The 17064-nt window shown below is 40.4% G+C and overlaps 1 protein-coding gene across 1 annotated transcript in view; it reads left to right on the forward strand.

Moving 5' to 3' along the window:
- Positions 1–36: 36 nt before the first annotated feature.
- Positions 37–17064, forward strand: part of LRBA (LPS responsive beige-like anchor protein) — an 834672-nt gene continuing 817644 nt past the window's right edge. Inside the window, exons 1-3 of the mRNA XM_035022918.1 lie at positions 37–116; positions 631–729; positions 2828–2858. The gene's annotated coding sequence lies outside the window, so the exon portion shown is untranslated. The remainder of the gene's footprint in view (positions 117–630; positions 730–2827; positions 2859–17064) is intronic.

Consider the following 17064-nt stretch of genomic DNA (forward strand, 5'->3'; position numbering starts at 1 on the left):
GCACGCCGCAGGCGGCTCTCCAGGACGCGGTGCTCGGGAGGGGCGGGCGCTGGCGAGGGCGGCCTGGCGTGCGAGCCCGTGGTTGCAGTTGGTTTCCGTGGCTCTGAGGCCCGGAAGTAAGTTTCCGTGGCAGGAGGCGGCCTCTGCGCGTAGTGAAAAGCGGACTTACCGGTTTACTGTCTTTTCTGGAGACTGGGAGTCGGAATCAGACAGCAGATCCAGTTTCAAATGCTAGTTTCAGTATTTAGCCTGGTGACTTACCTATGCTTCCGTTTCCTCGTATTTAGAAAGGAGATAGTGATATAATCTGCCTCATAAAGTTGTCAGTAGGATTAAATAAATTAGTAGGATTTAAATAAGTAGTATTAAATAACTTTGGAGATACTACTAATGTTCCGCATGTTGATAGGACTGCTGGTTGGTGGGGAATGTTCACTTGTGAACATCAAGTTACCCCCTTGTGTACTTTTCTATAGTTTATTATACATTGATATGAAGTTAATGATTGTTTCCTTGGGGGACTGATTCCACTGTCCCAGATTTTTTAATTTTTCAAGAAAAGCTGGAAATCACCAAACTTCATTTTTTGCAACTGATGCAAAAAAAAAAAAAAAATCTTTTTAATTATAGGGGTTTAACAAAAAACATCCTGGTTAGATGTGGCTCATAAGCTTCAGGTGGTGCAGTCCCGGGAAAGCTGGTCCATACAGGCCTGGTATTCAGCTAGAGGTACGTTGAGTTCTGGTCTCTAACTTCCCCTCTCGCAAAAACCCTGCGACCCAGCCAGAAACCAGGCCCCACAAACCTTTAATCCTGTAATCCCTTTCAGTCCTAACGTCCATCCCCTACCTCCTACTACTCCCACCATCCAAGACAGTCTCCCTAAATCTCCAGTCCTATCCTGAAATCTTTCAGTAATCCCATTAATCTAAGGTGCTTATATAGCATAAAGTCCTTATTTCATAACAATACGAATATATTTAACACTACTGAACTGTGCACTTAAGAGTGGTAAAGATGGGGGGCGTCTGGGTGGCTCAGTTGGTTAAGCGACTGCCTTCGGCTCAGGTCATGATCCCAGGGTCCTGGGATCGAGCCCCACATCGGGCTCCCTGCTCTGCGGGAAGCCTGCTTCTCCCTCTCCCACTCCCCCTGCTTGTGTTCCCTCTCTCGCTGTGTCTCTCTCTGTCAAATAAATAAATAAAATCTTTAAAAAAAATAAAAAAATAAAAGAATGGTAAAGATGGTAAATTTTATGGCTTGGGGTTTGTTTTTTTTTTAAAGATTTTATTTATTTATTTGAGAGAGAGAGAGAAAGCAAGGCGAGCAAACAGACTGCTGCTGAGCAGGAGCTTGATCCCAGGACCCTGAGATCATGACCTGAGTTGAAGGCCCACGGTTAACTGACTGAGCCACCCAGGTGTCCCATGGTTTGGTTTTTCGTTTGTTTTTCTACCACAATTTAACCCAAAAATCAAGTCGATAGCCAAGCCAACAAAAACTCTTTTATCTGGCCCTCATCTGTTTTCATCATCACTACATCTTGGCCTTTACCAGGTCCCCCAACCCGTTTAAAATTCCCTACCCGGGCGCCTGGGTGGCTCAGGCGTTAAGCGTCTGCCTTCGGCTCAGGTCGTGATCCCAGGGTCCTGGGATCGAGCCCCGCATCGGGCTCTGTGCTCGGCGGGAAGCCTACTTCTCCCTCTCCCGCTCCTCCTGCTTGTGTTCCTCCTCTCGCTGTATCTCTCTGTCAAATAAATAAAATCTTAAAAAAAAAAAAAAAATAGCAGTGTAACAAGAAGACAAAATAAATTAATGGCTAGGAAACTGTTCTGGAGTACAGACAACTAAATAGATACGACAAATGAATGCAACCCATGATCCTTGATAAGATTCTGGATCAGGGAAGGGGCACCTGGGTGGCTCAGTCGTTAAGCGTCTGCCTTCAGCTCAGGTCATGGTCCCAGGGTCCTGGGATCGCCTGGGTGGCTCAGTTGGTTAAGCGACTGCCTTCGGCTCAGGTCGTGATCCTGGAGTCCCGGGATCGAGTCCCGCATCGGGCTCCCGGCTCGGCGGGAAGCCTGCTTCTCCCTCTCCCACTCCCCCTGCTTGTGTTCCCTCTCTCGTTATCTCTCTGTCAAATAAATAAATAAATAAAATCTTTAAAAAAATAAAATAAAATAAAATAAAATTCCCTACCCTAGGGGTACCTGGGTGGCTTAGTTGGTTAAGCATCTGCCTTCTGCTACGGTCATGATCCCAGAGTCCTGGGATCGAGGGGCTCCCTGCTCAGCGAAGAGTCTGCTTCTCCCTCTGCCCCCACCCCTGCTTGTGCTCTTTCTCTCTCTCAAATAAAATCTTAAGAATAAATAAATAAAATAAAATTCCCTACCCTGAACAGTTTTCTCTTCCCTTCATTCCTTTTCCCTTAGCAGCAAGTAAATACCTGTGCATTTTCAAGACCGCTCAGCCTCATTTCTTCTTTCAGTGAGATTGAGTCCCCAGACAAATAGGCTTTCCCTCAGACCTGTTCCCAGAAGACCTAGCACTACTTCACTTCTTAGTAACTATGAATTAAAACTGTTCCTTTCTTACTGTGAGCAGGAGTGACAGAGCAGTCATTTTCTTATTTTTAGATTTTACCAACCTATAAAAAAACAAAAGACAACTGCCATTTACTATCTGTATCACTTCATTTTTAGATTATATTTTGACCCCAAAATAAAAATAAAGAACATATCCTCTAAAAAGTCAGTCCTTTTAAGTAGATAAATCAACTTTATGAAAACCTCTTTAGACCATATTTTTTTTTTTTGTCTTACTGCAGACTGGTGAAAACTAGTGACCAGTGGAAATCGGTGAGTCCTTCTAAATATAATATTGAATCTAATGAACTCTTTATTAATTCCACACTTATAGTAACCTTGACTAAGTTTACTTTATGGGTGGCAGTTCACTTAGTTTAAAACCTTCCCAGTGGAAAATGTTATAGACCCCAAGGCTACCTATTCCAGAATAAAAACCAAACTTGTCTTCTTCCCAGTCTGATTCCTCTTTCTGCCCAAGAGTAAAAAAGCCACAGAGGAGGCAGTAACGAAGTCCGTTGCATCTAGTTTCTTCTAGCAACACCAGCACCTAAGGGATTTGTCAGAGGTACATATTTGAATCCTCTGTTTTGTAATAAAAGCTTTTTTAAAAAAAAATTGTGTTCCTTGACACATTAAATGGTGCAATTATCAAAACAGATAATGAAAGACAGCACAGGGCATGTGAAATCAGGTTATTGGGTCTCAACCATCTGAGAATTTTAAAATTCAGATAGAATAAAATGGAACAGAAAATTGTCAGACTGCATCAAACCTAGTAAAGTGTCAAATTGTTTCATTAATTTTCTTTTCATCTGTGACTAATCTCTTCAATTGATCTAGTGATTTTTAGATTTTGATTACTGTCTTATTTCTAAAAGGTTAACTTAGTTTTTCTTCAATTTGTGTCACTTTGTAGCTTCTTATTCTTTAAAGGCATCTTCAATATAGATTTAAACCAGTAAGCATAATTGTCTTATAGTCACTGTATGATAATTCCAGTATTTGAATTCTCTGTCAGTCTGTTTCTATTATCTATTTTTGTGTTGGCTCTCTGATTATAGTTTATCTTTGTGTACTGGTCATTGCATTTGAAAACTAATATTTGGGGTACCTGGGTGGCTCAGTCAGTTAAGCATCTGCCTTTGGCTCAGGTTTTGATCCCAGGGTCCTGGGATGGAGCCCTGCATCAGGCTCCCTGCTCATCGGGGGAGTCTGATTCTCCCTCAACCCCTCCCCGCTGCTGGTGATCGATCTCTCTCTCACGTGTTCTCTCTCTCTCTCTCAAATAAGTATATACAATCTTTTTTAAAAAGTGAAAACTAGTATTTGTGGGAATAATTTGAGGCCTATGATGAAGATACCCTCTTTCAGATAAGATTTGCATATCCTTCTGCCAGAGTCCTGCAGGCATTTAAACCAGCTTTTTTTGGCTTTAGGCTTCCTTGGCCACCCAGGAGGTTCAAATCCAGCGATAATTCCTTATAGGTGTCCTACTCTATATTCAGCTCTTAATGGTGTAACCCTGTGAGGTCACAGTTTGCTGAAGGGAGGATCTCCTGTTAGACTTCACACCTCCTATGGATCCTGGGATTGGATTTATGTCCCTGTCATCCAGAGTGACTATCCAAGTCAGTGTTCCAATTATCTGGAACCAGAAAATACACTTAGGGCAAAAGTAGTTTGGTATTTATTTATCTTGTTTATTCCTTTTTTTTCCTCCATCCTGTTTTGGACACGTAATTCCTTACTAAAAAGAATACATTTTATTATTATTTTTTTAAGATTTTATTTATGTTACACCCAATGTGGGGCTTGAATTTACAACCCTAAGCTCAGGAATTTCATGGTCTACAGACTGAGGCAGCCCAGCGCCCCCAAGAATAGCATTTTAAGTAGAGTTTTGGTTTGGGAAGCTTGGGGAACAGTCGATCATTTATTTAACTGATGTTTAGAAATTTCTTCCATAGATGGAAAAATTTGAGGAAATCTTGCTTTGTTATCTTAAATTTTTAAATTATGCATTCTGTTCATCATCCTGATAAAATAAATGCAAATTTATGTCTTTTTACTGATGACATTATCTTAATGCTTAAATGGTATTACTAAATTTTAACCAGATTGCAGTGAAACTAGTGCTCTCTCATTCATCCCTGTTGGTATTTTACAATAAGCGATTTGAAAAGTAATTTGTCCATGTGATTCAAAAACCATCAGTGTCCTGCAAATATATCATAAGGAAATAAATCAAAATTGGGGAAAAAGCTGTAGGTGTAAAGATATTATTCAGTCTTAATCACAAAATTAGAAGATGAGAAATAGGGCGCCTGGGTGGCTCAGTTGGTTAAGCGACTGCCTTCGGCTCAGGTCGTGATCCTGGAGTCCCGGGATCGAGTCCCGCATCGGGCTCCCTGCTCGGCGGGGAGTCTGCTTCTCCCTCTGACCCTCCTCCCTCTCATGCTCTCTGTCTCTCATCCTCTCTCTCTCAAATAAATAAATAAAATCTTAAAAAAAAAAAAAAAAGAAGAAGAAGAAGATGAGAAATAACCTAAATGCTTTAAAATAAGGAAATGGAAGGGATGCCTGGGTGGGGCAGACAGTTAAGCCTCAGACTCTTGGTTTCAGCTCAGGTCATGCCCTTGGGGTTGGAAGATGAGCCCCATGTTGAGGCCCGTGTTGGGCTCCAAGCTCAGCCCAGAATCTGCTTAAGACTGTTTCTTCCTGGGCGCCTGGGTGGCTCAGTCATTAGGCGTCTGCCTTCGGCTCAGGTCATGATCCCAGGGTCCTGGGATCGAGCCCCGCATCGGGCTCCCTGCTCTATGGGAAGCCTGCTTCTCCCTCTCCCACTCCCCCTGCTTGTGTTCCCTCTCTCGCTGTGTCTCTCACACAGCTGTCCTCTTTCTCATGGAGACCTTCATTTTCTTTAATACATCTGTGATACTGTGATTTATAATAAGAAATATATACATTTCCATCTTGGTCTGGGTTGCTGGTACAGAACTCCAAAAACCCTAAGTGATGAGATCAGTAAAGGTATCTCTTGTTATATTACTAGTTTTGGATGCACCTAAGGATGGGGGCTGGTTGCCAGAACCAACTCTGTGATTATAGGGTTGGAATTTTCTGTCCCCATAGGGAGTTGGGCTGGAGGTTGAGTTCATTCACTAATGGTCAGTGGTTGATCATGCCCATGTAATGAATCCTCTTTAAAAATCCAAAATGGCAAGGGAGCACCTGGGTCACTCAGTCCATTAAGTCTCCAACTCTTGGTTTCAGCTGGGGTCATCATCTCAGGGCCCTGGAATCGAGCTCCATGTTCAGTGGGGAGTCTGCTTCTCTCTCCCTCTGCCTCTCCCCCTGCTCGTTCGTGCTCACTTTCTCTCTAAAATAAATAAATGAATCTTGGGCACCTGGATGGCTCAGTCGTTAAGCGTCTGCCTTCGGCTCAGGTCATGATCCCAGGGTCCTGGGATCGAGTCCCACATCGGGCTCCCTGCTCAGCGGGAGGAAGCCTGCTTCTCCCTCTCCCACTCCCCCTACTTGTGTTCCTGTTCTCACTGTCTCTCTCTGTCATATAAATAAATAAAATCTTAAAAAAAATAAAATAAAATAAAATAAATAAATGAATCTTAAAAAAAAAATAAAAATAAAAACCCAAGGTGACAGGGTTCAGAGAGCTTCTAGGTTGGTGAACATGTGGAGATGTGGGGAGGCTGGTGTGTTTGGAGAGAGCATGCCTATACATCTCCTCCATCTGGTTGTTCCTGAGTTCTCTCCTTTTATAATAAATCAGTAATCTAAACGTTAACTTACTAACTTAGTAAAGTAAGTAAAATGTTTCTCAGAGTTCTGTGAGCCACTCTAGCAAATTAACCCAAGGAAGAGATTGCTGGGACCTCAGATCCATCAATCTCAAAGGATGGAGCACTTCACCTGTGGGATCCGATGCCATCTATGGGTAGGTAGTGTCAGAATTGAGTTCCATTGTAGCACATCCAACTGGTGTCTGAGAATTGCTTGTTGGTGTGGGAATGACCCCCATCAATGTGTTTCAGGATCATTTAACATTATTTTCTCCCAGTCTGTAAATACCTCCTGATCTCATTTCCTTTTCCTCTCAGCTGCAGCCCATGGTTGCTCATGTGAGCAACAAATTTTCTCACCAAAACTCTGTACTTCCTTGTAGGCTTAACCTTGTCTCACCCTACCCAGAAAACCCTAAATCTAGTTCAGTACACAGTCTACCTTTGTGATTGTATAAGTCCCAGTTTCTTCACTCCTCCCTGTATTGACCTTGTTCAGTCCTTCCTACACAACTGCTTGATCATGGACTTGCTTTGGTCAAGAGACATTAGCAACTCTGACTCAAGCCAATGGCTTAAAATATGCTGGCATTGGGGCACCTGGGTGGCTCAGTCAGTTAAGCGTCTGCTCAGGTCATGGTCCCAGGGTCATAAGATCGAGCCCCGCATCAGGCTCCCTGCTCAGCAGGAAGCCTGCTTCTCCCTCTCCCACTCCCCTTGCTTGTGTTCCCTCTCTTGCTGTGTCTGTCTCTCAAATAAAGAAATAAAATCTTTAAAAAAAAAATGGTGGCAATGGGGCACCTGGGTGGCTCAGTCAGTTCTAAGTGTCCGACTCTTGTTTTCGGCTCAGGTCATGATCTCAGGGTTATGAGACTGAGTTCCCTCTGAGCATGGAGACTGCTTAGGATTCTAGATTCTCTCTCTCCCTCTCCCTCTGCCCCTCCACCCTGCTCGCTTGTGCTCTCTCCCTCTAAAAAACAAAACAAAACAAAGAGCTGTCTGCTCTTTAGAACATTTCTTAGTTCCCTAAGAAGCCTAAGTTAGCAGGCTGGAGAATGAGAGATCTTTTTAAGTAGATTAAGTAGCTGCAGTTGAGGTCTCTCCAGAACATTATTCTGCCAATCAGACATTTGAATAAGTCCATCCCAGACCATTTAGTCCAACTAAGCCGGCCTGGAACAAAAGAACCACCTTGCTGACATTTAGAATTGTAATAAATAATAAATTGTTGTTTTAAGTCATGGAGAGTTGAGAGAATTTGTTTTGCAGCAAAAACTAACATGCATTTTCTCTAACCTTACATTTACCCTTACCTTCATAGCATGATTAGGGAAAACTGCACATTTGAGGCTGGAGCTATTAGAAATTAATCATATCACATCTCACCTGGGTTCTTGCAGTCCCTGTCAGTCCTTTTACCTGTCAGCTACCTTCCCCTACCTCTCAAAATGTCTTACCATTCCAGTTCCTCACCCTGATCCTCCCATCCCCAATTCAGTCCTATCCCCTGTCATTTTTAGAATATCATTTTGTTGCCTGCTTGAGGTAATGTGGAGCTTGCAGGCTACAGCAATGACTCTGGATGTTTTCCTGTGTAGGCTAAAAAGCCATTGGAGATTTTCGAGCAGTGGAGTGACACTCCAGCTCTTGTGTGGAAAATACAATGTAATAGAGCAAGAATAGATTTAAGAAGTTAAAAGAGATGATGGTAGCTTGGTTTTAGGGAGATAGAGGAGGAAGTGCAGAGGGTGGAGAGTGGTGGGAGACAGGACACCATTCATGGAGATTAACTGCAAATGACATCCTCTGGAGTAGTGAAATGCAGTTGCCATGGGTAGAGGGATGCCCTGAAATTCTGGTTATATTTTGAAGATAAGAACCAACAGAATTTGCTAAAGAATTGTGTGAGAATTAAAAGAGGAATCAAGGATAATCACATTGTATAATAATGATTTTTTTACATTGGTGCTTACCTGTCCTACTCACTCTGAGCAGAAGGCAGACTCTGTCCTAAATATCTTTCTTTGTATACTGGAATGAATGAATGAATGAATGAATGAATGGCTCAATTAATGGGTGAATCCTGATTAACATTTTTACGTTAGAACAGATTACCTATTTTCTTTGAGAAAATAGCTTTCTCCTTGCTTTTCTATTTACAAAGTGAAAGTATTGTATAATAATGAGGTTTCATTGTATTCTAGATGGGATTATTAAAAAGTACCCGACACTAGTGCTTCCCCAAATACAGTCATCAGAATGATCACCAGTCAACAAACTATTATCAGTTGGCAATGAAATAAGGAGTTTTTGAAGAATGAAGTCAATTGTGTCACTAAACACACTATTCAGCTGGCTTTCTTTTTTTTTCCCGTAGTAAAACTTCGTTAAGGAAGTAGTACGCTGATTTGCATTCTGGCTTAAGCTCCTTATCTTGTTGCCAGTTGGCACCTTTTGTTACACTACAACAAACGATCAGCTGGATTTTCTGAATGCTATTGAATATTTTATTGGGCATGCCAAACATAGTAGAGGACTGGTAAATTTCTTAAAGTCCCAAGATAATCTGCAGAGTTATATAGAGGGGATGATGTATTTGAAAATGAGAAAATTGTTTTTGAAAGGACTTTAAAACGTTTAAAGGCAGCAAGATATAGTGGAAAGAACATGATTTTGTACCCAGACCTGGTTTCAAATCACTGCTGTGTCACCTGCCATGTGACTTTATATTGTCTTTGTTTTGTCACAGCTAAGTGGAAATAATACCTACCTCCCTGTGGTTATTGCAAGGTTTAAGTGACAATATAAATTAGAAGCCTAGCACAGGGCTAGCATGTAGGAGGCACTCAGTAACTATTAACTCTCCTTTTCTCTCTTTCCAAAACAAAGATCAGCTGCCCAGTCACACTCTTGTCAACACCTCTCTATTGTTAACCTTATTAAATTTCAAGTGTGTTCTTATTAGAGTCCTTTCCCCTGCTCACATGGTTTGCGTGGTTTGTTAGGGATGGCAGATATGAGGAATTTGTTCCAGGAAGCAGAGCAGGAGAATTGAGAAAGAAAACTGAGATTAAATCTGTACACACGGGGCGCCTGGGTGGCTCAGTCGGTTAAGCGTCTGCCTTCAGCTCAGGTCATGATCTCAGGGTTCCGGGATCGAGCCCCACATGGAGCCCCCTGCTCAGTGGGGAGCCTGCTTCTCCTTCTTTCTCTGCTGCTCCCCCTGCTTGTGCTCTCTCTCTCTCTATCAAATAAATAAAATCTTTAATAAATAAATAAATCTGTACACAGTGATATTAATGTCATTACAAAAACACCACAGTACAATCAAACCAGATTCCTTACGACCATTGCTATCACTAAGAAGAGCCACACATCCAGAGGATACTCACCTTTTTTTGATACCCACACAACCATTCTTGTTGCTATTTTGAGTGAGAATTGAAACCACTTTCCTCATACTGTAAGAGTACAAGTGGTAGAACTTTCCTTCTAGTCAACAACATTTCACAAGGTGAAAATCAAGGGCTAGAATCTATTATTGTCACTATTTGGTATCATGTAGACTTGGGTTCATGCTCACCCTGTAGTATAATAGTTTAACTTCAGAGAAGTTTTTGATCTTTCTGAATCTGTTTCCTCCTTACTCTATTAGTTGGAAGTTCAGTTCAAGGCCACCATGTTGTACATCTCTAGGGAGCACCTCTCATAGAGATTGCACAGGGAGTTAAGCAACTACTTGGTTCAGAAACCGTAACAAAGGCTTAAATAATAATGGCATAAACAAGGTAGAAATGATTTCTTACTTATGAGAGAGTCCCACTATATACAGTCTAGGACTGATGCCCAGGCTCCATAGTGTTCAGGACTTAGATTTCAGTAGTCCATTCAGTCTTATTGCTATACCCACCATCATGTGTTACTCTTGTCCATATGGCCCAAGACAAAAAAAATCAATATTTATTCCAGTAGGGAGAGGGAAAAGCAAGGAGGAGGGCACGTTTCTCACCTTGCAGAATACCATCTACAAGTTCTACACCTCCATTCTTCTCCTGTCACATTGTTGTCCATAGCTGCAAAGAGAAGCTGGGAAATAGAAATCTTAGCAATATAGCCATGTGCCCACCAAAAATTTTATTACTTTCCAAGAATGGAAGAATGGATATTTAGGAACAGCTATTTTCTGTCTGCCTTACTTATAAAGCTTTTGTGAAAATTAAATACATACCTGATACAAAGTAGATGCTCAAGAAAAATTTTCCTTTTTTTCTCATTCCTCTCACCATCTTACCCTAAAAGGGAAATTTTTTTCCAACAGCCATTCATTAGCAATACATTTACAACACATCAATAGGAATTGTGTAGGAGTGACTGGCTTCCTCAGTCAGTAGAGCATGTGACTCTTCATCTTGAGGTCTTTCGTTCAAGCCCCACATTGGACACAGAGCTTACTTTAAAAAACAGTTGGGGGCGCTGGATGGCTCAACCCCACTCATGCTCTGTCTCTCTCTCTCTCTCTCAAATAAATAAGTAAAATTTATTACTTATTTATTTGAGAGAGAGAGAGAGCAGGAGCAGTGGGGAGGGGCATAGGGAGAAGGAGAAGCAGGCTCCCCGCTGAGCAGGGCTCAACCCCAGAACCCCAGGATCAGGACCTGAGCTGAAGGCAGACGCTTAACCAACCGAGTCACCCAGGTGCCCCTAGACTGCTTTTTTTTTTTTTTCTTAACTGACTAATCACAAAGTTCAGCTCTCAGTTAAAATGGGGAACACTATGGTGGTGCCTGGCTGGGTCAGTTGGAAGAGCATGCGACTCTTGATCTTGGGGTCGTGAATTTGAGCCCCATATTGGGGTGTAAAGATTACTAAAAAAAAATAAACTTTTAAAAATAAAATAATAAAATGTGGAACACTGTTAATGAATGCGTGAAAGGTGCTGCAACAATAATAGACTTGGAAAAGGCACCGGAAACCGTCTTGAATGTGCTGATTTTGATTAGAAGCTTGGTTCATAAGAAATGAGTACAATAATGGAAATGTTGATAAGCAAATTCATGTAAGCAGCTCAGGGGACCCCAAGATAGGATCCAAATTACTACAAGAATCACTTTGATCTGTCAGGTAGGGGATAAATCAGTGGTCTGGGGAAGAAAGGATCTTGGTTCTAGAGAGAATTGAATCTGGGCCTGGGTGGAAATATTTTGACTAACAAGAGAGAATAGTGACCTCAAAGGTCAGAAATAGAAGAAGGGTGCTTTTGACAAAATGGGGAGTAAACAAAGGATGATTTTAAAGAAAATGCATTCATTTACTCATTTATGTGTTTATTCACTCATTAGTGGCAGGCACAGTGAAATCGGGGGAGAAACATAAGATCTGCTCTCAAAAATCGTAATGTGCTATGGCAATTGAATAATGTAGGCCTGTATGCTTGCACAGTACCTAATCTATATATGTATTCCACTCAATGACACCTTCAAATGGTACAGTAAGACAGCAATGTGCATATTACCATAAAATCCATGTACAGTCAAGTCAAATTACAAAGCCTTCAAAAACACTGTGCACGTTGTTTAAATTTTTGGTCAGAATAAATACCCACATATACACTTCCTACCTTCTACTCCCAAAATCAGTATTGCAAATAGCATAGAGTCTCCTCTTAAATAGCATGGAGATCCTCTTAAGCAGGGTGTTTGCAGTGGTATTCACTGCAACAAAATTTTTACTTGTAAATCAGATATTTATTTATGTAATAGTATTTTCTAGCCAAATAGTGACCTTTATCCTCTCAGTACGTTCTTTATTTTGAGGCCTTCTCAAAAATTGTGATATTATGATATTTGCAATTAACTGACATGGCTTCAATCCCAACTTCCCCACCAACTAGTCATGTAATCACAGACAAGGCACTTAATCCCTCTGAGTTTAAGTCTCTGTAAAATGGAGCTAGTAATTCCTGTCCTATCCACCACACAGGATTATTGCCATGCTCTCAGCAAAAGTAAAAAATATATAGAACAGTGATTTTTTTTAATTGCTATAATTCCAGTCCTAGAGCATATACCGGTACCCAGGGTGGTATTTAAATTGCCATCTAATTTTTCTGAGCACTTTGAAAGATGAGCTGAGGCTGGATTTCTCTTTTTCTCTGTTGAACTACCACACAACCCCATGTTTTCTATTCCTATTCCTATTTCTGCATTTTTCCTTCCTAATAATAGCTGAAATGAGAAGTGGTTTAAAAATAATTTAAGCCCCTGGTAATTATACTGAAAATACTGAGAAAACAGTAGAAGCTTCTCTTATATTATGGCAATGGGAAAGAAAGTTAACATTAGGGAAGTCCTGATCTAGTAGTAGAATTACTTACATTATCTCACTAATCTCTTTTAGTCCTCACAATGCTGTAGGATAAGATTGTACTTGAGGAAATAGGACTCAGTGGTTTAGTGACTTGCCCCAAATCACAGCCGTTAAGTGTGGAGCTGATATTCAAACCCAAGTTTGATCACTGAGATTAACTTTTTTCTTTTAACAAATTCCCAAGTGCAGTTGATTCTGCTGGTCTGGAGTCCATGTTTTAAGAACCACTGGGTAAGACTCTGATGTATTTATCAGCTAGTATCTATAATGCTAAATTCAATGTTGGATTGGAAACCCAGGATATACTGGCCAGGGAGCAACTCAGGTTACCCCTCTTGAAACACAGTAAAAAACAAGTTAGAGGAACAAAAACCACACAAGGCATATGGAAAAGACAATTAAAATGGCGAGTGTAAATCCAATCCAATAACATTACATGTGAATGGAATAACCAATCCAGTAAAAAGGCAGACATTGTCAGACTGGATTTAAAAAATCCAACTATATACTGTCAACAGGAGACACACTTTAGATTCCAAGATACAAATAGAAAGTAAAAGAATGAAAAAGGGCATATCATGGAAACAAAAAAAGAAAGTTGGAGTGATTTTACTAATATCAGACAAAAGAGATTTAAAAGTCTTTTAACAAAAAATGTTTTTAGAGATTAAGAGGGACATTTTATAATGAATGTCAGGAAGCTATAACAATTGTAACCCTATATACATCTAACAACAGATTGCCAAAATAGATTAAGCAAAAACTTACAGAAATGAAGGGAGAGTGAGTTGTACAATAATAGTTGGAGACTTCACTACTCTGTTTTCAAAAATGGATAGAACAATTCGATGGAAGGCCAATCACAAAATAGAAGACTTGAGCAATGCTATAAACCAGCTAGGTCTATGGACATCTATAGAGCCCTCCACCCAACAATAGCAAGTGCTCATGAGAAATCCTCCAGGGTAGACCATATGCTAAGCCATAAAAATAAACAAATACATTGAAGAGGATAGAAATAATACAAAGTATGTTTTCCAACAAGAATGGAATGAAATTGGAAATCAGTAATAGAAAGAATTTGGGGAAACTCACAAGTATGTTGAAATTAAACAACACACTCCTAAATACCCAAAGGGTTAAAAGAGAAAGCAGAATGGAAATTAGAAAATACTTTGAGGATTGCCTGGCTGGCTCAGTTGGTAGAACATCTGACTCTTGATCTCAGGGTTGTGAGTTCGAGCCCCACATTGGGCATGGAGCCTACTTAAAAAAAAAAAAGAAAGAAAATACTTTGAAATGAATGAAAATGAAAGCACAAATGAAACTTATGGAATGCAGCTAAAGCAGTGCTTAGAAGATAATTTATAGCTGAAAATGCCTATATGAAAGAAGAAAGATCTTAATCAGTAACTTAACCTTCCACCTTAAGACATTGGCAAAAGAAGAGCAAACTAAATAGTAAGCAAGCAGATGAAAGGAAGTAATAAACATTAGAGATGAGATGAATGAAATAGAGAATAGAAAAACAATAAAAATAAAATGAAACAAAAGCTGGTCCTTTTGACAAGATCAAAAACTGACAAACCTTGGGGCTCCTGGGTGGCTCAGTCAGTTAAGCATCCAACTCTTGATTTCCACTCAGGTCATGATCTCAGGGTCCTGGGATTGAGCCCTGCATTGGGGAGTCGGCTTGAGGATTATCTCTCTCCCTCCCATTATCCCCGTTCTCAAATAAATAAATAAATCTTAAAAAAAACCTGAAAGGCTGCCTGGGTGGCTCAGTCATTAAGTGTCTGCCTTCAGTTCAGGTCATGATCCCAGGGTCCTGAGATCGAGCCCTGCATCGGGCTCCCTGCTCCGCGGGAAGCCTACTTCTCCCCCTCCCGCTCCCCCTGCTTGTGTTCCCTCTCTCACTGTCTCTCTCTCTGTCAAAAAATAAATAAAATCTTAAAAAAAAAAAAAAAAACCTGACAGCTAATATTCCAAATCTATAAAGAACTTATCAAACTCAACACCCAAAGAACAAAGAATCCAATCAAGAAATGGGCAGAAGACATGAATAGACATTTCTCCAAAGACATCCAAATGGCCAACAGACACATGAAAAAATGCTCAGCATCACTCAGCATCAGGGAAATACAAATCAAAACCACAATGCGATACCACCTCACACCAGAATGGCTAAAATTAACAAGTCAGATAATGTCAGATGTTGGCGAGATTGTGGAGAAAGGGGAACCCTCTTACACTGTTGGTGGGAATGCAAACTGGTGCAGCCACTCTGGAAAACAGTATGGGGGTTCCTCAAAAAGCTGAAAATGGAGCTACCCTATGACCCAGCAATTGCATTATTGGTTATTTACCCCAAATATACAAATGTAGTGATCTGAAAGGGTACCTACACCCCAATGTTCATAGCAGCAATGTCCACAAGAGCCAGACTATGGAAAGAGCGCAGAAGTCCATCGACAGATGAATGGATAAAGAAGATGTGGTATACATATATATATATACACACAATGGAATACTGCTCAGCCATCCAAAAAAAAAAAAAAAAAACCAACTGAAATCTTGCTATTTGCAATGACGTGGATAGAACTAGAGGGTGTTATGCTCAGTGAAATAAGTCAATCAGAGAAAAACAATTATTGTATGATCTCACTCGTGGAATTTAAGAAACAAAACAGAGAATCATAGGGGAAGGGAAGGAAGAATAAAACAAGATGAAATTAGAGAGGGAGACAAACCATAACAGACTCTTAATCATAGGAAACTAACTGAGGGTTGCTGGGGGAGGGGTGAAGGGATGTGTAACTGGGTGATGGACATTAAGGAGGGCACGTGATGTAATGAGCACTGGGTATTATATAAGACTGATGAATCACTGAACCCTACCTCTGAAACCAATAATACACTATATGTTAATTAATTGAATTTAAATAAAAAAATAATAAAATAAAACCCAGGCAACACTAAAAGAGAAAAAGGAGAAGGGTTAGGTAAGACTGTCTTTGCTCCACTGTACAGACTTGGTGGAGTCCATGGAAGAGCTTTTGGTCAAGGGATTAAGCTCAGAACTTGACTGACACACTGGTGTGGAAACCCAGAATTCCTCAAAGATTCCTTCAACATCTTGACTTTCTTGTGATTGAAATTGACAAATAGATCTAGGTAGACCAAAGGTTCCATTTTTCACTATAAGACTAAGTTGATGAGACCTTAGATAGCACTTCACAAACTCCTTGGTCCTGGAGCCTCATCATATTCTTAAAAATTACTGAAGACCCTAAAGAGTCTTAATTTATGTGGGCTACATCTATTGATACTGATATTCACCATATTAGAACTTAAAACAGAAAAATAAAAATATTCATTACTTCATCTTGAAAGAAAAATAGTAAAGCCATTGAATGTTAACTTGGCTAATGTATTTTTTTTAAAGATTTTATTTGTTTGAGAGAGAGAAAGTGAGAGACAAAATGAGCAGAGAGGGAGGGGCAAAAGAGAGGGAGAAACAGACTCCCTGCTGAGTAAGGAGCCCATGCGGGGCTCAATCCCAGAACCCTAGGATCATGACCTGAGCTGAAGGCAGATGCTTAACTGACTGAGCCACCCAGGTGCCCCATGGCTAATATATATATATATTTTTAAGATTTTGTTTATTTATTTGAGAGAGAGAATGAGACAGAGAGAGAGAGCATGAGAGGGCGGAGGGTCAGAGGGAGAAGCAGACTCCCCGCCGAGCAGGGAGCCCGATGTGGGACTCGATCCCGGGACTCCAGGATCATGACCTGAGCCGAAGGCAGTCGCTTAACCAACTGAGCCACCCAAGCGCCCCGCTAATATATTTTTAATAAAAATAACTATTTTCCTAAACAAAAAAACAAAAAGACAAAAACCTGACAAACCTTTAGCTGGATAGACCAAGAAAAAAATAAAAAGACTCAAATTACTGGAATCAGAAATGAAATAGGGGACATTACTGCTGACCTTATAGAAATAAAAAGGATTATAGAGGAATACTATGAACAATGTATGCCAATAAATCAGATAACTTAGATAAATGGACAAATTCCTGTAAAGACACAAACTACCAAAATTGACTCAAGAAACAATCTTAATAGTCCCATAAAAATATTAGTAATAAAAAGATCTACCTACAAATAAAAGCCAAAGTTTCAGACGCTTCACTAGCAAATTCTACCAAATATTTAAAGAAGAATTAATTACCAATTCCTCACAAACTCTTACTGAAAAATAGGAGATGAAGGAACATTTCCCAACTCATTTTATGAGGCTAGTATTAC

The sequence above is a fragment of the Mirounga leonina genome, unplaced genomic scaffold (assembly GCF_011800145.1).
Source record: "Mirounga leonina isolate KUSES-001 unplaced genomic scaffold, KU_Mleo_1.0 Mir_176, whole genome shotgun sequence".
Classification (NCBI taxonomy): domain Eukaryota; kingdom Metazoa; phylum Chordata; class Mammalia; order Carnivora; family Phocidae; genus Mirounga; species Mirounga leonina.